The sequence below is a fragment of the Pseudorca crassidens genome, chromosome 17 (assembly GCF_039906515.1).
Source record: "Pseudorca crassidens isolate mPseCra1 chromosome 17, mPseCra1.hap1, whole genome shotgun sequence".
NCBI classification, from domain to species: domain Eukaryota; kingdom Metazoa; phylum Chordata; class Mammalia; order Artiodactyla; family Delphinidae; genus Pseudorca; species Pseudorca crassidens.
In genome coordinates, this window is record NC_090312.1 from 82383545 (window position 1) to 82408052 (window position 24508).

At 44.2% G+C, this 24508-nt stretch overlaps 1 protein-coding gene and 1 long non-coding RNA gene across 3 annotated transcripts in view; both read left to right on the top strand.

The window, feature by feature from the left end:
- The window catches only part of LOC137210455 (uncharacterized), a 70319-nt gene extending 59204 nt beyond the window's left edge, over positions 1 to 11115 (top strand). The window contains exon 18 of the mRNA XM_067712342.1: positions 6927 to 11115. The gene's annotated coding sequence lies outside the window, so the exon portion shown is untranslated. The remainder of the gene's footprint in view (positions 1 to 6926) is intronic.
- A 322-nt stretch (positions 11116 to 11437) lies between these two features.
- Positions 11438 to 23690, top strand: LOC137210451 (uncharacterized). 2 transcript variants are annotated; one of them, XR_010936529.1, is made up of 3 exons: positions 11783 to 19264; positions 20864 to 21128; positions 22484 to 23690. It is a non-coding gene; the product is annotated as an uncharacterized lncRNA (long non-coding RNA). The 2 variants fall into 2 exon arrangements; XR_010936528.1 differs by having other exon boundaries at positions 11438 to 21128.
- Positions 23691 to 24508: the final 818 nt, after the last annotated feature.

The following is a 24508-nucleotide window of genomic DNA, read 5'->3' on the forward strand; positions in this document are numbered from 1 at the left end:
CTTCATTTAAATAAATTCAAAGCGGTCATAGATGAATGGATAAAGAATATGTGGTACCATGGAATATTACTCAGCCATAAAAGAGAATGAAATAACGCCATTTGTAGCAACATGGATGGACCTAGAGATTATCATACTAAGTGAAGTAAGTCAGTCAGAGAAATACAAATACCATATGCTATCACATATATGTGGAATCTAAAAAATGACACAAATGAACCTATTTACAAAACAGAAACAGACTCACAGACATAGAGGACAGGAGGGAGAGGGATGGACTGGGAGTTTGGGATTAGCAGATGCAAACTATTACATATAGGATGGGTAAACAACAAGGTCCTACTGTATAGCACAGGGAACTATATTCAATGTACTGGGATAAACCATAATGGAAAAGAATATAAAAAAGAATATATATACACACATATGTGTATATGTATATACACACATATATATGTGTATATATTTGTGCTCATATATATAACTATATATATATAACTATATATATATAACTATATATATAACTATATATATATAACTATATATATATAAAACTGAGTCACTTTGCTATACAGCAGAAGTTAACACAGCATTGTAACTCAACTATACTCCAATAAAAAATTCAAAGCTGTCATGATAACTGATAGGAAAGGGCACTGGCCCAGGAATCACAAAATAAGCACCCAGATCTGGTACTGACGAGTCTGGTAACTGTATGAGGCAGGAGATGCTAGCTGCTGTAACAGACAATCCCCAAACCTCACTGGCTCAACAATGCAAGATTTATTTTTTGTTCACACCGTAGTCCAGGGAGGGTCACGTATGTACGTGGTGAGGCTCTGCTCTTTCAGGCTCTGCCATCCTTTCAGGCCTTGAAGTTCACCCTGAATTCCCTGAATCTGGCAGGGGAAGATAAGGGAGAGTGTAGAGGACTAAGCAGGACTTTTATGGGCCAGCCCGGGGAACTTGAGTGTCTCTTGCCCATATTCTATCCAGAGCTCAGTCACATTGTCACATCTAACTTCAAAGGAGTTTAGGAAGTATATGTGCTGTGTATCCAGGAAGAAAAAGACATGGGTTTGTGGGCATATTGACAGCCATTGCTAGAGGAATCTTGGGTAAGTTGCCCGGATTCAGCACCTGACACCTGTGATAGCCTTTATATTAGGTAGGTCCTATAAGGGTAACAAAAAGAATTTCACACTATTAATCCTATTGCCAAGTTTACAAAGTAGTTAGAAGAATAAGACCCACACAGAGATCATCATAAAACCAGGCAGTATGTGTTAATTGCCTGAGGTGGGGAAATGGTATAAAAAGTATTTTAGGAATTGGTGGGAGAGAAAAACCCCTTCCGGATACAAGGGAGGTTGGCATCTCCAGCTGGAGGTGTCTAAGGTGGCTTGAATTTCACACGACCCAAGTGACACACTAACATCCCTCCACACTTGTCCCGACAAGTGGCATCAAATCCCAGACCTCCATGTTCTTAACTTTGGAATAGGGACACTGTGGTGTCCTCAGTCCACAGAGGACTGTGGTGAGAATTCACTGAACACATGTATGGAGCATCTCCTCGTACGCTGGTTTCTGTTCTAGGCACTGGGGATTATAATATTGAAAAAAATAGACAAAAATTTCTGCCTGCATGGAGTTAATGGAGCTTGTGATGCTTTATGAGCTGTGAAATTCAGTGCAAATGCTCATTTTCAGGGCTTCAGCAATACCCGTGTGATCCTGGTGGGATGCTGCCATGCCAGCTCTCCTGGCCGGGTTGCTGGGAGATCATGTGCCGTCTGCACACAGACAGAGGCCTCTGCTCCAAGGCAGTGGAGCACGTCGCTGTGTGATCACTACGGAGAGCAAGCTAACACCTGCGGCTCAGATCACCAGCTCTTGAGACCTTTGACTTTGAGCTTTGTATTGAAAGCCACTGCGGCGTGTCTTGGCTGTAGCTTTTCAGTCCATATGCCATGTTTCTCCTAATAGTTCTGACTTCTGCTGCTTTGGGGGGTAATGACCTCTCTGAGATGCCTCTGCCCCAATTCGGAACTCTCCGAATTTAGTTGAAAAATCCCCACAGATCCCCAAAACCCATCTGGCCGTTTTTGTGTCTTGTAGTGACAGACAAACAGACACTTCAGTTTATTTACATAGATGTCATTATCTTCTCCCTTCGGGGTTAGTTTCTAAAATCTGAACATAAAATTAGCCAAAGTCTCATGACGACAAAATTGCCCTTGAAAGTCCCTGAGGAAGGGCCATGTAGGGGACTGATGCTATCTCTCTCTCAGGGGGTCCAACCCTGTGGGTTTTTCTTTCTTCAGTGAGCATCTGATGGAACTGTCTCACGTTTATAGAGGATGCTGACCGAACGACGTGTCTTCAAACAGTAGAACCACAGTGGAGGGGCTTAGGCTGTGAGAAGGTCTGGGGGGGTCTATGTTCGTTGGGCGAGCAGGCAGCCCTTCTCTGGCACCGTTTCGATGCCCCTGCACCCAGGTGTGTAGTTGAACTTGTACCAGCTGCACCTGCACATAACCCGGTGCTCACCACTCCCCTCCGTCTCTACCTTCTTGGAAGCTTCAGGGTTTTGTTGTTTGGCTCCCAGGACCCTTTCCAGAACTGAGTCTCAGTTCAGTTGATGGGGTAAGGAGTGGAGATGCACATGGAGAAGCTCAGGCGGAACATGGGACTGACTTTATAAAGGGCAGTATCGATTTTCATAAGAAAGCAGTAGGCAGAGGAATGAACGTTTGTGGGGGTGATGAGAGACCTGGAAGGTGAGATTTAGAGAGCAAATCTGGTGAGGAGGACTTTAGGGTGCAGTGCTCTGTGTCTTGCAATGGGAACAGCCCCTTTGATGTTGGTAGCAGATGGGACACTAGTTCCCATTTACTTGGGGTGGGGGGAGGGGGCCTGTTGCAGTAGGGGGAGGGGGCTGCTGCAGTAGGGGGAGGGGCCTGTTGCAGTAGGGGAGGGGCTTGTTGCAGTAGGGGAGGGGCCTGTTGCAGTAGAGGGGCTGTTGCAGTAGGGGGAGGGGCCTGTTGCAGTATGGGAAGGGGCTGCTGCAGTAGGGGAGGGGCCTGTTGCAGTAGAGGGTGGGGCCTGTTGCAGTAGGGGGGCTGTTGCAGTAGGGGGAGGGGCCTGTTGCAGTATCAAGAATGCTCTGAGCATGAGTTTGCAGGCGTCTCAAGGTTTAGGCAGAAAGAATTTTTCTTTCCTAAGGAGAAGTAAACAAGGCTAGAAAGAGCCAGTGGTGGGAAAAGTGGGATAAAGGGTGGCCTGGTTGGCTGGGAGATCAGAGAAAGGCTTCTCCGGAGCCCAGCCGATTCTCATGGGGTCTGCCTGCTGCTCCAGCTGAGGATAAGCCAGAGTTCAGGGGAGAGGGTCTGAACCAAACTGTGGATAACAAGTTTTCGGTTCCGATTGATCAGGGAGGACAAACGTTCAGCTAATCATTTACGAGGCGGAGATGGGGATGTGCAGGGTCTGGTGTTGCCGTAGGGAAACAAGGGCTGTGTCCGTGAATCCGTCTAAGTCACGTGGGGTGGGGTCTCAAGGGAAGCCTTTTCTCCAGGCCAAAAGACAGGTGTTCCTTAACTTTCTGTAAAGTTCCACATTGTCATTAAAATATTTCCAGGCCTGAAAGGATTTTAGAATCTTGTTTTAACCCCTTCATTTTACAAATGAAGAAACTGAGGCCCAGAAGGGTTTTTTCACCGAATTCATACAAGTCGTTAAAGGCAAAAGGAAGCCCACGCCGGAGGGCTCCTGACACTCAGTACTATTCTTCGAAACTTTGTGAAGATGCATACAGAGTTACGGCGAGATTCAAATGAGATACGTTTAAAGATTCTTTGGTAAGTTGAAAGCAAGACAGGAACTAAGCCTGTAACATCTGACCGGGACACTCACTCCCCATCTTGGCACCCGACCGCCCTCACTCTGCTCCTCTTCTTCCCGAGCACTTACGTTCTAACATACTTGATTTACTTACTGTGTTCATTTATTGTCTGTCTCTCTGCACCAAAATACAAGTTCCATGAGAGAAGGGATTTTGCTTTTCTATTCTTTTTTTTTTTTTTTGGTGGTACGCGAGCCTCTCACTGTTGTGGCCTCTCCCGTTGTGGAGCACAGGCTCCGGACGCGCAGGCTCAGCGGCCATGGCTCACGGGCCCAGCCACTCCGCGGCATGTGGGATCCTCCCGGACCGGGGCACGAAACCGCGTCCCCTGCATCGGCAGGCGGACTCCCAACCACTGCGCCACCAGGGAAGCCCTGATTTTCTATTCTGTTTACTAACATATCTTTAGAGCCTAGAATGGTTCTTGGAGATTAGACACTCAGTAAATATTTATTGAATAATCAATAAGCCCAGGGAGTCTTGAGATAAAAACCTCTTCAGCATCAGCTGTTTGGTGGGTATATTCAGTCATTCAGCAAATATTTATGGGAAGGCTTCAGAGCTGCAAGTGTTCTTTCAGGAACTGGCAGTCTAGTGGATCCTGCTGACATTCCAGTGGGGAAGCTAGCTCACCAGCCAGTAACTGGTGAACAAGTAAAATCTCTGAGAGTGACCCGAACAGTGCAGAGGATCAAGTAAGGGGGCGTCCAGCTTGGACTGGGGGTCAGGGCAGAACCCTCTGCAGGTAACATTTAGGACAGGAAGGCAGCCACGTGAACCAGCAAGAAAAACACTCCAGGGAACAGCCCAGGAGAATTAGGTTTTCCTGGGATTTACATTTGCGTAGTGCTTTGTCTATGCTCTTTCATCAATATCACCTTGATATTGAGCCTCTAAGGGTTAGGTTTTTGTTATACAGTGTCTGGCTTATTAGAAAGGGCTCTAAAGTTTGTCTCTAGTCTAGAGGTATCCTTTCTGTCTATCTGAGTAGGGAAGAGAAGAGCTAACCTTTGGAATTTCTGTTTTAAGTTTCATGAAAACCTAGGTTTCTAATGAATAACAAGGAATGGCAATGAATTGATAAAGGCAGACCTGATATATAAATGGTGTTTTCCATTTATATATCTCTTCAGTGTATGGTTAGAAAACATAACATATGATCTGTACTTACTGTGATGTTGGAGAGAGGTAGATTGGTCATATCTTATAGATTCAGAATAAACCTGCCTTAATGATGATATCTATTTACGTTTTTAAGTATATATTCTGTCTGTAGAGAAAGAAAGGGAGAATTGAAATTGGTTTAATGACAATGTCAGGAAGAAGTTGAATCAGTTGACACATAAATGAGACTGTCACTAAAAAAATGTTCAAAAGAACTTCAAGATAATAAGAATGTTCATTTTAAAAGCCTTTTTGTTTAGTGTCAAGATAGAATGGAATAATATCTTTTAAAAAGCTATACTTTATTTTCTGCCTGCATATTTGTCACATGTAAACCTGGACCTTTTAATAAAACATTTATAAATATATAAAACAGATTGATCGATACAGTGAAACCTGATTCCTGTGGAATCCCTGAGTAGCCACTGACAGGTCTGAACAATGATTTTTTAAAATTTCATTTTATTTATGAATTAAAAAAATAATTTTTTTTTACTTTAAAAATCTTTTGGCGACGCCTCGTGGTATGGGTGATCTTATTTCCCCGACCAGGATTCCTCTTGCAGTGGAAGCGCAGAGTCTTAACCACTGGACCGCCAGGGAAGTCCCTGAACAATGATTTTTAAGTTAGGTTTGCAATGATGTATCTGAGACACTGTCAGAAAAATTCCTTTACCTGTTCATCAAGTATTTGTTGGGTGCCTACTGTGTACTGTACCTGGGGATACAGAAATCAAGGCTCCCATCCCTGCCCTAAGAAAGCTCACCGTTCTAGGTCAGCAAATAACATGGGACTTGTTAAGTGCTATGCCGTCATGAAAAGTGATGTGTGAGCATGTGATCCCATGAAAACGCCCAGCGGTGCTGCAAGCTGGACCTCTCTCTCCACACCGGGTGAAGCTCCAGTGCCCACCGACGGGGCCCGCGCTCAGCCCAAGACCTGGGCTCCCCTCTCCCGCGGGTCCTGGGCTCACCTAGGACGAAAGCAATGGGATGCAGTGTGTGAAGACTTCTAACCATGTCAGTGAAACAAGAAGAACTTGCAGGACTGCCAGAATTAATACAAACAATTAAAAATTGCATACACCTATTTATGGTTTTATTTATAATGAAAGTGTCTGTGTTTTTAAGAAGACACACAATCACTCTTTCCGCCTCTCCTTTACCCTTTACCTCTTCCTCCATTACCCCTTTTTCTCCCTGTATTTTTGCATCATTCAGGCCTTTGTGGAGTTTGGATAACATTTGTTGTATGATTTTCATTCCACCTTACAATGAATTTTCTACATTTTGCAAAGAGTCAAAATCCCGATCCCTGGGAGTTTGCCTCTCCTGTTTCCTGTGGCCTCTTTCGGTGAATACTTGCTGGTGCTGAAAGCCTTAAATAAACAAAGCCAATCTTTTGAGATGAGCCCATTTCAGGAGATGTGCTTGCACATCTGTGACCTGCCCCTGGGCTCCGACAGACATCACTGGGTTCTTAAGGACATTTTCCAGCAGAAAGGAAACCAGTATTGAGTTGATCTACATCCTTTGTTTCATCAGATTAAAATGCAGTGCGTGCTCACACAGCTTTAAACAAATTTGGTGAATAAAACCCAGACTTCCCAAACAGATGTCATGTGTTTGAATATTTCCTATACAGAGACTGCTCTAAAAGTTTGCATTTGCTTTCTCCTCCTTGCAATCCGTGGCCCATATTATTCCTTGAAATGATCTTTCAAAACCCAGATCTGATGCTTACTGTTTTCCCAAGCCTCCCCTTTCCTTACCAACCAAACCTCTGAACTGGATCGGAAAGTTCCTTTCAGCCGAACCCCAGCTCAGTTCTTCAGTAGAATTCCTCTTTCCCCAGGTGACGTCCAATCCTTCTGCCTCAGGGACCAGCCATGCCGGGTGGGTCACCCTCAGCACACTGCAGCCCCTCCTGAGTTTCCTGTGGGTCCTGCCCCAGGCTGCCTGTCTGGCCCGGTCAGGACGGGGCCGGGGGACTGTGAGATCTGGGAAGCAGACGTGTGCCGTGAGGTAAGGAGGAATCCCTGGGGGTCAGCAACTCTGTGGTGGTTTCAGAAAGAGCTGTGATGTTCAACCTGGTCCCGGGTCAGCAGGGTCGGCCTCACTTGGGGGCTGTCAGGGAAGCAACCCTGGGCCTACTGCTCAGGAGCTCTGGGGTGGACCTGGAGCCCCGTGTCTTACCCTCCAGGTCATTCCGGGGCCGGCTGTCTCAGGGAGGAGAGTGTGACGGTGCGCATCTTGTGGCTTAGGGCCCTCCCCCTGGATTGCACACATTCCATCTGTGCTTGTGGAGTTACCGAGTCCCTCTAGGTACGCAGGGCACGACCGTGAACAGAGTCCCTGTGTGCCTGTATTCTAGGTGGGAGGTGGGGAGATGGGGGACCAGACACGAACATGTAAAACAGTTAGAACAGTTTCACAGTAACGCCAGTGCTCTGAATGAAATGAAACAGCGTGAGAGGAAGGGAGGGAGGGAGAGGTGATGTGACTCTCCGAGGGGGGGCATCTGAATGAACCCGAGGACCAGGCCCCCCGTGTTGGCCTGGAGCAGCTGTCTCGCCTGGGGCTGTGGCTCAAGGTTGCTGGGTTTCTGACTCAGTAGGGCTGGGGTGGGACCCCAGCATGTGCTGCGTTGCTGACAAGTTCCCAGGAGGGGCGATTGCTGCCGGCTGGGGACGTGTTTTGGAAACTTTTGGTCTAGAGAGAACATTCCAGAAAGAGGGCACTGCAAGCATTAAGACTGGGACTTGGGAGGTGAGACAGGCCTAGTGGATGTGGTGGTTGGGATAAAGGAAAGTTACTGGTGGGGTGAGGCAGGAGAGGAACATGGTCTCATCCGCACTCGTGAAATATCGGTCTGGCTGGGTTTGCCGTGGAAGAATGATTTGGGGGCAGAGGTGGGAGCAGGGAGATGGTTCGGAGGCCAGGGTAGCGGCGGCCTGGACCGGGCGACAGCGATGGGGAGCGGAGAGCAGTGGGAGGGTTGGGGATGCACTCGGAGGCGGCGCTGGCAGCACGTGCTGGCGGGCTGGAGTGGCGATAGGTGACAGGAAGAGAGCAGCGAGCAGGGCTCCTCGCTCAGCAGCTGGGCAGACGGTGATGTGATTTACGGGACCAGGAAGACTGGGGCCACAGCAGGTCGGGTGGGGCGGAGAACAGAGCGTTCTGTTCCGATACATCATGGTCTAGAGGAGGCTGAGACGTTCCCGGTGGGACTGTCAAGGTGCCGGTGGGTAGGTGAGTCTGAAACTCAGGGAGCTGTGCAGGGCTGAGGACATAGTTTGGGGAGTCATCGATCAAAAGGTGCTGATTGATTGAAATCCCCAACCGGGCTTGGATATCCGAGAAGTTATTAGCGCTCCCGGGTGTGTCTCAGTTCCCAAATTCTCGGTCTCCTCCCTGCCCTGCCCTGGCTTCTTCCTCCTGAAGTGGGGCTGGGCTGCCCCCCACCCGCTGCATCGCTGGCCCCTGCTAGGAAAGAAGCAGCCCTCCGACGCCTCCCTCCTTCTCCGCCAGCTGCTGTGCTAGCCCTCCAGGGCCGGCGGCCTCTCCCTCACCCCAGCCACTCTTCGTAACCCTCCATACTTGCCTGCTTGGGTTTTGACCTGCCGAGTGTTTGAACACTTGGCTTTTGGGCGTCTCTGCCCTCCTGGGTGCCCCACCGAGCTCTGGGCCGCGCTCAGTCCTCCCCTCAGCACCACGGTGCCGGACAGCCCCCCGTGTCCTGCCCACTCCCATCCTGCCAAGCTGCCTTATCACCTGCTTTGACACTTTTCTAAAGCAGTTGAGCTTGTCAGGATTTATAATAGGATATGGGCCCTTTTTACTGAAAAAATACACTTTCTAAACCTAATTTTTAGATCAGCTCTTGCAACTGGATTTTCTTTTCCCTTTTCCTTCTCTATCCAGTTGCAGTTGTCTGCAGGCCTTTTGAGAACCGCTGTGTCATTGTGCTTGTTTTTTCAGTCTGCACACGACACCCCTCAGGATCGCTTTAGCCATTAGAGTCGCATTAAGATTGATCAGCTGCGCGTTCCGCTCGCTGACTTTCTCTGGCAAACCAGAGTCTTCGAATTAAATGACCATCCGTGCTGTGCTGAAATATTCATTTGTAGGATTTGTGTTCCTGTCTTCCCTCAGAAGCACCTTGGATTTGATTTCACATTCTAGTTGTTCTTCCTGTTTAATAAGGTCAGTTCAATGCACCATAATCTGCTCCGGACAGCTGCAGGTTTAACTGATGTCACCTGGTGAGTCGCACCTGATGGAATGGCCAGTCGATCAACACGTTCTTTCTGCACAATCTAAATTAAACTTTGGGGTCAACTTGAACAGAGGAAATTCCGCCAGTGATGGAAAATTTAAAGCCCAACCTGTTCTTGGTCGATTGTACATAACCAAGTTATCCCAGCTCACAGGGAAATCCTGAGAATGTCAGTGCCTTTTGGAAGCAGCACTGTGTTTCTCAGGGCCTGAGAAATACTCAGCAATGGAAAAGTTCTAAATAATATCTTAGTGGACTGAAAAAAATCAGGCACTGTGTTTAGAGCATCTAAGTGATTATGCTCTGGAGAAGTTTACTTTATGTTAATCAGGGAAAATACGGAACAAAGTCTGGCAGGGACAGTGGGACCTTGAACATGTCTAGGCTACCTATGGTCAAATTACTAGCTGCCTTGTATAGGAATAATAAAGTGTTATTACTTGTGTTGGTGTCTTAATGGAAATATAAGTTAGAGTTTACTGAGACAGTGATGATACCTTTTCTGTTCAAGGTCCTTTTCCAAGATACCACTTTCCTCTTCTTTCAAGGCTCAGAAGCAAATAATTGATTTTTTCCGCTTCGTTTAATTAACGTTCACGGAGGGATTGCCACACAGAGGATGCTATTACAGACCCGGGAGGTACAAATGTGAGTAACACAATGCTCTCTGTCGACGAGAAGGTAAGAACTTGGAGGTGGGGATTGATGGGTAGTTAATGCAGTGTGATTAGTGTAGCGGCACCTCGAATGCGGGTGAAGCCTGGGCAGTTCCGGGGCAGTGAGAATTCCTTGAAGCTGAGACTTTGAAAAGGGCGTCATCAAGAATGAGGCCAGAGATGTCGGTGGGTTGAGATGAGATGAGAAATTCCTTGTACGTTAAGCTGGAAGTTAGATTTGATCTTCTAGGCCACGGTTAGCCATTGAAAGATTTTAAGCAGAGGTGTAACGATCATCACATTTTTCTTTTGAAAAATCATCCCGGCAGTAGTGTGGAGGATGGATTTAGGGCAGGGAGGAGCTGGGGGTGGGAAGACCAGCAGGAAAGGTACTGACAGACCCAGGAGAGAGATGGCGAGACTGTGGACGAGGCAGTGGTAGGGAGCGATGGGGAGAGACTGGGGTCGAGGATTAGAGGGAGTGTGAGAGCGGGTAGACACCTGGAGGGCAGAGGTGCGTGTGCGGAGCGCCCTGGGAACATCGAGTTGTTGGAAAGCCATTAGAAGGGGGGGAGGTACAATCTGGGGCCTCATCTGTGGAAGTGGATAGACTCTCCCTGGAAGAGAGCTTAGAGGAGGGAACAGCAGCAGTAATAAGATGAGGGGATAAAGAGGGATGAAGAAACCATACTGAGAGCAGCTGAAACAGAACAGAGCATACAGATGCCCCACTTGACCATGCTTTGACGCGGGATGTTTTGACGTAGTGTGGAGGTGATGTGCGTTTAGTAGAAACCATGCTTCGAATTTTCTTCATAATAAAAATTGTTCCGTGGCTAGAGTCTACAAGTGTGAAAACGATCCCAGGGCGGAAGCTGCAGCCCAGCAGGGCACAGGGACTTGCTGAAGTCCCAGGTGACCGAGTGGCCCAGCGAAGCCCAGACCCAAGTTCCCTTCACATCCCGGCTGCTCCTGGGCTGCGGCTTTCAGATGCGTGTCATCCTCTGTCTGTGACTTACCACAACGGTCTCTGGAAATAAACAGAGTTTTCCCTCTCCACTTCTGTCTTGCTTTCTTTAAGAGTGTCAGTGCATGCTACTGTTTAAACTGTTTTGTGTGATACGTGTGCAGAGTGAAGAACCAGCTTTGTGTACGGATGCACCGGATCTTGGAGCCGGAGGGCACTTTGGGGCCCGCCTGCGTTCTGCGAAGGCAGGTGCCAGGGCTAAGCCATGAGCCCTGCCAGGCGCGGAGCTTGTGCCACGGCCGGAAGCTCGTTGGGCTCTTGTTTCTCCTTCTTGTAAGTCTCGGAGGTGGGAGGGGCGGGCCCCCGGCTCAAGGTCACGCAGGTGTGTGGCAAGGTGACCATTCCCGGTGACAGCCCATCTCCTTGGCCGGCTCCCTCCCCCCCCAACCCCCCCCCCCCCCCCCCCCCCCGCACTGGCTCTGCTCCACTGCACTCAGCGGCCTGCTTCACGTCCACATCCGTCCTGGGGCGCCTGCGCGTGGCCTGTCCTTCCCGGCACGGACCCACCTACGTTCTTGCCACTCCTTTCAAATGCCGCCTCCCATTCACTCGGGTGAGGGCGAAGCTGTTTGTCCGCCTCTGAGCGCTCACGGCCCGGCTCAGGCCCCGGCCCACAGCTGTCCGCAGAACGAACGGGTCCGGAGCCCCCTCCCAGCACCCTGCTTTCCTGCTCCACGGCGCTGCGATGGGAGAAGAACGCCCACACCTCAGCGTCCGGGGTGGGGCGCGGCCTGGCTGCTCACCCTTCCCGCGGTGGGAGATCCTCCCCACCTGGCGCCCTCTTCCCATGCACGTTCTGTTAGCGCCACGCGTGCGGAGCATTCAGCCTAAACAAATGTGATGCGGATTTTTCCAGATCCCAGTATAAAAGTCACGAATCGTTTCTAACAACAACCAGGGCCCAGTGGCCCAGACACATCCAGACCCCGTGATGACACCAGGTGACACTGAAGGCAAAGTGGATCCAGACCCAGGGTTTTCTGCTACTAACTTCAGAGTCTTGTAGGTTTCCATGGTAACAGACGCTGGTTTGGCAAAAACATGATACACTAATTTTCTGTCCTTTTTTAATGGGAAAGATTGCTGAGCCCTGACCTGGACCGTTTTATTGGCGAAGGACACAAAAGAAGCTGCTGGCAGGCGAAGGAGCCGCCCGGGGCCTTCTTCTGGTGGGGCTTGCTCTGCACTTCCAACCTGCCCGCAGATTGCAGGTTGCTACCTTGTTTCCAAAAGCCAATGGCAAGCAAGACTCACTGTACAGAGAACAAACTAGTGGTTACCAGTGCTGGCGGGAGGGGCAATTTAGGGGAGGGGTGGGCGGAGCAAACTACTGGGTGTAAGACAGGCTACCAGGAGGTGTTGTGTAATACGGGGAGAAGCGCAAGCGTGAAACAAAGCCCAAGTAACGTCAGGACTCGTACACACTAAATTTTGTGATCCAGACTTCGGGTGCTAGAAGCGTTTGAAGAAGGAAGAGATCTACAGGGGATATTAAAGAAGACGTACAGAAACTGTGACAAGCTGAGGCTGGATAGATGGGTACGATTTGGGAAATGGCTCGGGAGGAAGAAAGGTATTACCCGTGAAACAAGTCACCTCAGAGAAAGCCCAGAAGTATAAATGAACATGGTGCATTTACGTGTGGACAGAATATAGTTGGACCAGAGGAAAGGCATATATTGGGGAATTTAGAAATTAAAGTGGGCAGTGGTGAAACAAACAAAAAAAGAGCTCATGAAACAAACAGTGGTTTAGTATGATGCTAGCTTTCATTTGGAGGAAATACTCTTTAAGGTTATAAAGCAAAGAAGTGACTTGGTTAAAGGGATATTTATGAAAGAGTAGGCTGACAGTAGCAAGGAGGTTGGATTTACATGGACATATCCCAGAGTTAGGAAGGGCAGCTATGAGACAATCCGGAAGATCCAGAATTGAGGGGATGAGGGCTTAGAATAAGGCAGTGGCAGTGGGGATGGGCAGGAAGGGACACTGAGAGTGACATGGGTGGATGAGGTAACCAATTACATGGGGGAGAGTGGGAAGTCTGCAGTGAAGATGATTAAATTTCTGAGGGTTTCTGATGAAGGGCAGATGGTGTTTTTATGGTCAGAAGGCAGCTTGTTTGAGAAAAAGTTAATTTGAGGACATTAATTTTAAGGGGCTTAGCATTCCCCGTCCTTGTTTAGTGATTTACGTCATAGAAGCAAAAAATTAATTTAGTACTTATTTTTGTGAGAAGCTATTCTAAGTGATAAGTTAAAATAACTGGCCCTCCTTCCCTAAAGGCTTACTTCAAGTTTGTATTATAATATATATATGTACAGAGATCATTAGTGAGAAGAGAGAATAATACAGAGGTGAAATACAGAAATACAATTTTATAACAACAAGTGCAAGTGAAGTTTTCGGTGTTTATATTGGGAGGGAAAGTGAGAAGAAGACACTGAATTTCTGCTCTGTTCACATAGTATTACATCTAAACTTTGCCTAATTGTAAGCCTATTTTTCTTACTAGTAGGGAATCAACATTCATTGTAGAAACTTTAGAAAATACTTATGTATTTTATTTAATCAGGGATTATTCACTATAGTATTTAGCAATCTAGTTTTCTGCTTGATAAAATGGAATTGATTTTTTTTAATCATTAAATAATCTTCTCTGGCCTTTTTAGTGACTTTATAAGATCCTGTTATACTGATGCTTTATAATTTTTGCCAAGTATTCTATAGTTGGATGTTTAACTCAATATTAATCTTTTGTCATTTCAAATAATGCAAAGAACATTCTGACAGCTTAATCTTTGAATATATGCATGAATATTCCCTTAGCATAAGTTTCTGGAAATGGAATGCTATACAAATTTTAAGAGTTATAGCACCGAATTTCTCTCTTGAGAACGGGAATTATCTTTGCCAATGTAATAGGCAAAAATGTCATCTCATTTTTGAACTTGACTTTATCACATATTTAAAGGGACTTAGTATTTTTTTATTTTTGAGTTATCTGTTCTTGTTTTTTGTCCATTTGGGGGGGATTTTTTTTGTACTTTTATTGTTTTGTAGAAGTTTTTTTTTTTTTTATCTATTAAGGGTATTAGCAGTATATATGTTGCAGACCCTTTTTAAAATTTTACCTCTAATTTTATTTTAAATATTTTTTTACCAAATTTCTCCACACAATAGTGCATGAGTTTCTGTGAATGAAAGGATAGAGGGAAGCAGGGATAGGAGACATGAAACTAAATGAGATTATTCTATATTTTTTTGGTAAAGGGTTTTATCTTGGTGGGAGAAAAGTTCCATGCAGATTGTGATAGGAAATCAACATGAGATGAAAATTTTACCTATTTCATTCACTAGCAAATATTGTTCTATTCCACTCTAACAAGAAAATCACACACATTTGTGATTCTGATGTTCCTAGTAGATTTCAGTCCCTTCTTAGTCTTTCCATGACATTTGTTTCTGCTTTTTTTCTTCAAAAGTATTCTGATCGATGTCTAGTCATGGGCTAGTTTAGTCTCACCTGTGTTTCATCTTTACTTGTTATATAATTTACCCTACTATCATTCATGCAAGGTTAGTTAGCTATTCTAGGGTCCATGGAAAGAAAAATGAGCTCATGAAATAAAATCTGGGAAATCCAAACTAACAATAATCAGTTGATGAGCAATACAAATTTAGCTAAATTTTACTTTTACTGTACATCAAAATAATATGAACAAAACTATCCCCTTACTAATCAGAGATTCAAGTTTATCCCTAGTCTTTTTATTTTCTTCACTTCATTATAATGAGATGAAACAAAATCTTCTTTAAACTTTAATCTTGCTCAGTTTAAGCCACTCCTGGTTAAGCAAATGTCATACATTTCATTTACAGGGTTGCGTTTTCCCAGACACTTCACAGTTACACACTGAAATAGAAGGAGAAATGCTGTTTTGGTGCTTCTGCAGTTTGTGTAGTGCTGTCTCATGATCTTCTCTCCCTACTTTTAGTGGATTTTGTCTTTTTCCTAAACTCTTCTTAAAACCACTGTGGCCTTACGTACCTCCAGACTCTTCCAGAAACAAGGAATGCTTCTAATAAAAACAAAACATGTGGTTTATAATCTCTTTTAAGAACATGAAATGCATAATCTTTGCCATAGGTTTATATTAAAGTTACGTGTTCAGAGTGTTCCAACATCAAGTCCAAATACAGACTTGATTTTCCAGACTCGGCCCTGAAGTGAGGGAAAATTGACCGTTTCCTACTGTTCTGCACTCACTGGGCCTTTTCTTGAACAACCTCTAAGCTAAGGTCACAAGAGGATGAGTTTTAGCAAAACTATTCTTTAGGATTGGATTGTTTAAGACTTACTTGTGTGCGGTGTAAGAAAATATCTTTCCTTAGAACAATATACTCTCTTTGGTGGCCCTGGAAGTCCAGCTGCTGAAGTAGGATTGAACAGGAACGAACAAATTTCATCTGGAGCAAATTATAGACACCTTTATTTCCTAATTAGAAAATGCATAATTGGGACAAATCATGTGACTGTAGGCAGAGATTTTTTTTGCACCACTAATTTTGCTTTAAACCATTCTTCAAATCTATTAGTCCAATAAATGTGACAAAAGTGTGTGGAAATCCCAGGTGCTTAGACTGACCGTCAGCCCATTCCTCTGATGGAAAGGATGCTGCTTCCTAGCTCTACACATGAGAAGAACACATTTCCTGCAGAAGTTCAATATTCTAGTCTGAATACTGGCCCTTGTAATTTGACAAAAGATTATAAAACTAGATGCTGAGAGCTACTTAGAATGGTTCTCAGTGGTGTCTGGCTTTTAATCCTGTCTCCATGGATTCTATTCTGTGGTTATCCAAGGCACCCAACATTATTGATAACGGGGGTAATAGAGATAAAAGCTTGAAATTAAAAGACTGAAATCCAATTCTGTTACTAACTATGTAACCTTAAGCAAGTCCTTAATCTCTCATAACTTCATAACTAAAATACAGATAAGTGTATTTAATTTTTAGATGGCTAGAATTGTTAGAAAAAATTTAAAGGTATTATCATGCTTAGGGCAGTGTTTGATACCTAACAGAAATTCAGTCAATGCTTCATGAAGAAATTGGCTTCATTCATTCATTCAACAAATACTTATGGTGGGTCTACCTGGGGCCAGGATCTTATCTAATTATTTGGGATAAGTCAGTAAATAAAATAACAAAGTCCCTGCTCTGTTGAGGTTTATGTGTCTGAGTGTCTGTATGTGTGTTGTTTCCCCACATAATTAGCAAGTAAACATATGAATAAGTTATTAGGTAGTGGTTTATGCTATTTTGAAAAAAACTGAAGAAATCTAAGAGAAGTAGAGAGTGACAAAAATAGGGTATAATTTTTAAGATACAGAGTTGTCCCCCAGGATAACGTGAGATTTTGGTAGAGGTCCAGATGAAATGAACCATATGTATATCGTAAGCATGCTTGTTTTGGGAAAGAGAAGAGGCCGGTGGGCCTGGGATGAAAAGACAAAGAAAGTCTTGGAAGGAAATGAGATCAGAGCGGATGTGGTGGGTGAGGTTGGTACAGATGATAGAGTCTCACAGGTTGTTTTAAAGATTTTGGTTTTTACTTGAGCAATAATTTCAGGCAGTGGAGCGATGTGATATGATTTACGTTCTAAAAGGAACATTTTTGCTGCTACATAGTAGACCGTACAAGAGTGGGAATTAAAATTCAACAGGCTGCTGTAATGGTGAAGGTAACATAAAACTATGGTTTGGACCAGAATAGTAGCAGTGTAGGTGGTGGTTAGTAATCAGATTCGGATACATTTCTAAAGGCGAGGTAAGGGTGACTCCTGTGTTTTTAGCTTTGAGTAACTGTAAGAATGGGGATTCATATACTAATATGACAAAAACATGGTACAAACAAATTTTGGAGGGAAAATAATCTGATTTTATAATGTTACATTTGAAGTGCCTTCGTTAATTTGGCTAAGAGGAGGGTTCAGGGCTAAAGATAGGAAATTGGGAGTAGTCAGCATATAGGTGGATTGGGCAGACCAGAGGGGAGGTTGGAATTTTGAAGCGCTAAACTTCTCAGGATCTGGAAGATGAGAAGGAATCCAGCAAAGGAAGCAGAGACAGGTTAAGAAATAAGAAATAGTCATGTCCTGGGTGCCAGGTGAAGATGTGTTTCAAGGAGAGAGTGGCTAAATGTATTGAACATTACTGATATGTCAAGTCAAATGAAGACTGATAATTGACCTCACTACCAACCAATCAGAATAATGTCCATGAGTTGATCATGCACCCTGAGACCCTGTCCCTCTCCTTGGCTTTAAAACCCCTTCCCTAAAAGCCATTGAGGAGTTTTGGGTCTTTTGAGCATTAGCTGCAGTGATCCTTGTTTAGTGCCTTGCAATAGATGCTGTACTTTCCTTCCCCACAATCTGGCATCAGTAGATTGGCTTTGCGGTGCATCGGGTCAGCAGACCCAGGTTTGTTCAGTAACGTAATGATGATTCAATATAAATGAAACGTGGGTTTGTGTCCATAAACATGGAGACATTAACTTCTAAAACTCAACACCCATCCTGAGACAGATAACAGACAGTCAGAATAGTAGTACGGCTTCTTACACAAAGCCAAGATTAAATGCAATGCTGCGTCTGTAGAGACCACTAAAATTAGCATCAAATTAAGAAGGGTTGGTATCATCACTGTTTTTTAAACATTAGCTTGGATGTTCTGTTTTCTATAATAAGACATGAACAGAAATAAGTATATAAATATTGGCGAGGAAGAAAACTGACCACTTTGTAGTTAAAAGCATATTTAAATTTTTATGACTAAAACATCAAAGGAATCACTTGAAAATTAAAAAAATGAAACGTGAATAAAGTGATAGATTAATATATAAAAATCAAAGGCATTCTTGTATGTAAAGAATGACTAAGGAGAAAAATGTAACAAAAGTTTAAAAGATACACTTCAATGTAGCGACAACACATCAAGTATTTGCATATTGGTAACCACTTCCTGGATCCCTTGGAGAGCACTGTGTGAGGTGTATTGGAAAGTGATACCACTCTTTGCAATTTATATTGAGTCATTAAAATATTCATGCCCATTTATTATACTAATTCTATGGCTGGGAATTTGCCCTGAGGGAGTAATCCAAAGTGTGCGAAATGTTATACACAGAAAAGTTTCCAGTTCCCTAAGAGTAAAGTAAGAAATTTTCAAAATTCTCAGAAGTCGAGGAATAATTAAGCAAATATGGTTCATTCTTATGATGGAATATAATCTGATTCTTTTTTTTTTTTTTGGTGTCAGGAGTGGGATATAATCTGATTCTTAAACACGATGCTTATAAGGATTCTTGTGTAAAGTGAAAAAGCATGCTACATTTTTGTTACAGTTTTAGTAAAAGTATATAAAATATTACTGGGAAAGTATTGGAGGGGAAAAAAAAAGCTTTAGATGGGTAACTGATAATTCTATCATGCTAACACAATAAACAGTTTTCTCCTAATTTCCAAAATGTCTATAATTACTTTTATCTTAAAAAATGGAAACACACATATTTTTATTTATCTGATTCATGTTTTAAAGTAACAGTACTGGAAATATTAACTTTTTTATTTTACTCTTTTTTATATCCTGCTACTACCTGAAAATTTTGAGTTAGAGTTTGTTAATTCTTTGTGTGTGTGTGTATGATATTTAAAAATATCTTCATTACATTTTACACAAGTAATAGAGTAAAGCAATCTGCTTGTAAATATAGTGACCAGCACAGAAAATACAGTTTGTGAGGAGTGAGACCTCTCTTCATCATACCCTTCTCTTGCCCTTGGCAGTACCATGTTTTGCCTCAGAAGTTAACCGATCAATGCATATCATTCCAAACATTCCTGTGAACTTATTTAAATTATTCCAGTGCATTTAAAAATAAACTGCATTGTATTATGCTGTACGAATTTTTTCTCTCTCAATATTGCAATGTTTTCTGGATAGCTTTCTCTCTCAGCACCAGCCACGTGACCTCATTCCTCTAACTGCTAGACATCGGGAGAAGCAACTTCAGCGAAAGCCTGATTAATGAACTGGTGGCGAAGCAGTTAAATTCTCCTTACCACTAGTGATTATGCTTAAATCTGCGGATTTCTTCCAGAATTTCGACCAGTTTTTCTGTCATGTTTTGTTTCCTGACTCTCTTGTCTGCCTGATGGAGCGTATCCTTTATTATGTGAAAGCCCTCTTATAACTGCATTTTGCTGCTGTCTGCTTTACCAGTCCTTCCTGGGTGCTGTGCCTTCCTCTGCTGCTCCTCCTTTCTCTTGTCTATTCTTTATTTCTTTTTTTTTTTTTCGGTGGGGGCCTCTCTGTTGTGGCCTCTCCCATTGCGGAGCACAGACTCTGGACGCGCAGGCTCAGCGGCCATGGCTCACGGGCCCAGCCACTCCGCGGCATGTGGGATCCTCCTGGACTGGGGCACAAACCCACGTCCCCTGCATCTGCAGGCAGACTCTCAACCACTGCGCCACCAGGGAAGACCCTCTTGTCTATTCTTGATTTTGCACGTTCTAAAATTTTCAAATACTAATTGAACTGAGCATACCTTTCTATTTTCAGGATGTTTTTCTTCTAACTTTTACTCATTCAACAAATCCTTACTGAGGCCTTAGTAAGTGCCTAAGTCATCATCAAACCCACTTTTGTTACTACAGTTACTCATCTTAAAGGAGTTCAGAGTTGCTGTTAGTAGGAAGGGCAATTAACCAGCATAGTATTTCTGGTTAGTTGAAATATATGCCTATCTTAGGATTAGGTGAAAACCAGTTTTTATTTCAAATTTTGCTATTGAAAAAAATTCTCTAAGTATGGTAGAGTTGGCATGGGTCTGGAATTATTGAAAGACTGGATTCTGGCTAACTAAGGTGTATCATAAATAATAATTTCAAATCTTTTATTGTTAAGAGCCTCTTGAAACCACATAATTCAATACCTCTTCTTTCGTTCAGATATTCTTCTCTCATCTAGCAGTTGTGTTTACTGATACTGGTGGTGAATTGTTTAACCTTTTGAAACCATTTTTTTGTAATTCTAGGGTGATATTTGCACATCCCTGGCTTTTTTTTTTTTTAAAAAAAATAAACTATACAAAGCTTATTCCAGAATGTTAGTAAATGGGGAAAAGCAAGGAGCTGAGGGCAGACTAGCATTTTTACTAATTTGGGGGCCATTTAAAATTACAGTTTATACTGCAAACAGACTTCAAACCATTTGCTCATAAACACTGTAACATAAAAAAATGAGCTTAACATTGCTTTAATATCTTATTTACTGCCATATTAGGAATGTCTTTCTAAAAGATCAATTTTACTGGCTTTGAACTAGACTAGAGACATTAAAGCCCATTGGGGAAAATAGCTTCCATTAGAGCAGCAAGAAGAACGTCATGGAACACAGTGTAGCAGAGAAATAATTCAGAAATTCGCAGCCAGTTAAGATCCTTATGAGTTACTTCAAAGATTCAGTAGGGTTCCTGAAGAAGACATAGGTTTTTTTTCTTTCTTTTTTTTTTTTTTTTTGCGGTACGCGGGCCTCTCACTGCTGTGGCCTCTCCCGTTGCGGAGCACAGGCTCCGGACGCGCAGGCTCAGCGGCCATGGCTCACGGGCCCAGCCGCTCCGCGGCATGTGGGATCTTCCCGGACCGGGGCACGAACCCGTGTCCCCTGCATCGGCAGGCGGACTCTCATCCACTGTGCCACCAGGGAAGCCCTGTGCTCTTTTTTAATCCTTAAATCGCTTTTCTTCTTTTCTGCTAAAGAGTGATGGAATAGTGTCTCCGACCTGGTTGCCAAGAGGCTGATGGAAATGCCTTCTGTTCTGTTGCTTTTGGAAAGTAAGTGGTGTCATTACAGTAAAACAAATTTGATTTTCAGTTTAAGTTGTCGTTTTAGCATCTTGGCATCATTCTTGCCAAAGACCAACCCTTGTTTATTCTCTTGCGTTACAATAAAAAAATGGAGATCTACTCACCAGGGAAAAGATGCCAGCGAGGCCAGACTGGAGGCAGAAACACTCAAGGATGGGTAAGTGGATGAGAAAATGGAGACAGACTCACGGCCCTCTGTTAGATGTCTTACATGTACGTGGAAGCATGTACAAAATACCTTGTGCCTTAAAATATTTTACAATATGAACTATGGATGTATATGTGTAAACTGTTGGAATTAGCTGCCACGTGAATGTTATGGGGACATCTGTAAAGTAAGAAATGGCAACACTGTTGGAAAGATGCTTTCCCCGTCTTAGAAGGTAGCAGGGGGATGGCTTTTTAATGGGTCTGTTTTGTTTAATTGGGAGATTCATAGAAATCACGAGCAGGTCCATAAGATGAAGAAAGATACTGTCTCTTTCATGGGAAACATGCTACAGTAGTGAGGAAAAACTGTTTTTAAGGTGTGCTAAATAATCAGACTTCACTGTCTCAGAGGAAGGGTAAAGTCTTGGTTTTTGTTAATTCAGCCAGGGGAGGTCTGGTTGCTTTTATTTGTTTGTTTGTTTATTTATTTATGGCTGCGTTGGGTCTTCGCTGCTGCGCGCGGGCTTTCTCTAGTTGCGGCGAGCGGGGGCTACTCTTGGTTGCAGTGCGCGGGCTTCTCATTGCGGTGGCTTCTCTTGTTGCGGAGCATGGGCTTTAGGCGCCCGGGCTTCAGTAGTTGCGGCACACAGGCTCAATAGTTGTGGCTCGCGGCCTCTAGAGCGCAGGCTCAGTAGTTGTGGTGCATGGGCTTAGTTGCTCCGCGGCATGTGGAATCATCCAGACCAGGGCTCGAGCCCACGTCCCCTGCATTGGCAGGCGGATTCTTAATCACTGCGCCACCAGGGAAGTCCGGTCTGGTTGCTTTCAAGTGTCAAAGCTTTGCAGTTGTTGTATTTATTATAGGAGTTCTTAAGGCATTTAAAACACACACTTCACAGAGACTTGGATAAAATACTTATTTCTCATACATTCTGAAATGCACAAAGTTTTTTTAAAAGTCGTGTCCATTCACTAGGGAGCATGTACATGTATGAGAACTTGTGAGTAGGTGGAGGCCAGGGATCCCAGTCAGGGGTGGTTGGAAGTAGGACAGATCTACTGAGCAGGGGTACGTGGAAGACAGAGATGCATTTCTTGGAGGTGGTAATAGAGCAATTTAAACCACCAAATAATCTCTTGCCTACACTTTGCAGGAAATAGCATAAAGATTCTTTTACCTGAGTGATACAGACAATTTGCCTTTTCTCTCCTTCATTTGTTTTAATGAACACAAATCAAGAACTCAGCTCAGCCACCCTAGATACTTGCTAGACAGAGAACATGGATTTAAAAGCAGTTTTTAAAAGTTAAAAAAGACTGTTCGACTACAAAGCATTTTCATTGTTCCCTCTCTGAGAACAGCTCAGCTGCCGTCCAGCATGGGATTGTACCCAAATGCTAAGCCCATCAGACTCCAGTGGGAGCAGCTCTAGAATAATCTGGCCCAAGCATCCTGGCCCAGCTTTGGCGCTCCTGGAGGTTCTGCAAAAGACCAGGAGGGCTGCCACTACACTGACCAGCATTTGCTCTTCCCGGACGCGCCCCGTGTTCACAGCCTTGGCTTTGAACATGGTTTGAGCTCCTCTTTCAGGCCCTGCAAACTCCTTTCAAGGTCCACCTCAAATGAAGGCTTCCTGGACCACCTGGTAAACTTGATCTCTCTCTGTTGTGTGTTCATAGCCCTCTGTTCACACCGTTGAAGCCTCTTATCAGTTCCCACCTTGGGGTCTGTCTCTACTCCGAGCACTGAGTCAAGAGGAGAGATGCTGACTGGCTCCTACTTGACATTCTCAGTCTTTATTCCGGTGCCTGGCAAGTAGGACCTGCTCAGGGGTTCCTCACTAGCTGGACTTTTATATACTTTTGACTTCCAGTTGGCTTTGACAACCAGGACGAGACCATGCCAACTTTGACCTGGATGGTTTGAGTCAAGATAGCACACGTGACCTGAAAGAATGAAGGCTTGTCTCGAGAACAGAGACTTTTCCTGCTCTATTTGTTTTCCGTATCACCTACTTCTATTTTACTCAAGAGATGTTATATTCTCTATAATAAATCATGTTTTGAGAAAAATGTCTAGGCAGAACCTGCAGAGTTATATTCTTAATATATTGTGTCTTTTTTTCCTCCCAAACACTACAAATTACTCACTCTTCTAACCAAGCAGGACCCTATGGGGGCTTCCAGGGACAGACCCCTTCTGCTGGAGCTCCTCTCTCAAGTACCCGGATAACAGTACCTGATGCACATTTCCTGAGTTGCTTTACAGATGTCAAAACCCCCCAGCAAATGGAAGACGTTAATTACTTGACGACCTTGAGCACACAGCCCCAGGCCTCCTGGAGCCTAAGGACTGATAATGTTAAAGGCTGTGACACCGCCCTGCGACCTCACCATCAGCCAATCAGAGAATTGTGCACAAGCTGATCTCGTACCCTGCGACACCCCCTCCCTCACCTGGCTTTTAAATGTGCTTTGCCGAAACCCTTCGGGGAGCTCGGGGCTTTTTGGGGCGTGAGCCACCTCGTCTCTTTGTTTGGCCTTGCAATAAACCTTTCTATGCTCCAAACCCTGACGTTCCGGTTTGTTTGTCCTCGCCGTGCATCGGGCACATGGACCTGCGCTCACACTGATTCCTGGATGGTACACTTGGGTGTAAATGTGAACTGGAAACACACTTTCTGAGTTAGAGTCTAGAAATGAAGGGACACTACCTGAGTTATGGTGTTTGCACTTCAAATAGCATTTATTTGGCTTCTCCAACACACAAACTGTGTGACCTTCGTATTGTTAATTACCTGGAAGGTCAGGAGGAAGAAATATGACTCTCATTCAACTTGATCAATATGTGGGGTCAAGAGGGCGGTTTGGGGTCCATAGTGGAGTTTTAGTCTGTAATTAAAAGAGTGGAGTCGGTCTTCACACTATTAAGCAGTCAGATCAGACAGTTCAGGTCTGAAAATAACACACTGGGAACAATTCAATGAGAGTGATTACTTACTTAAATATAGAATCTGTCTTCAAATATGGCCATTGGTTATGGTGTTCTGTAAAATGAAGATTTGAAAATCAAAGCAAATCACAAATGCTTTTACTTCCTGTGTTATGCCCACTCTTCCCTATTCAGCCCCACGTAGCCAAAGCTGGTTTTTCATCTCTTTGCAGTTAATTTGGAATTTAAAGAATTAAACTCACAGTGCTTTAAGAAGACTCATCTTTTCCCTGTCCTAGGCCTTCACTTCACCTGTGCACAGCACACATCTGCACGCGCACACGCGTGCGCGCACACACAGACACACACACTGCACTTTGATAGAACAGCATGGGATTTGAGTAAAATTTTTAGGGTTTATTTATTTTTTACATCTTTATTGGAGTATAATTGCT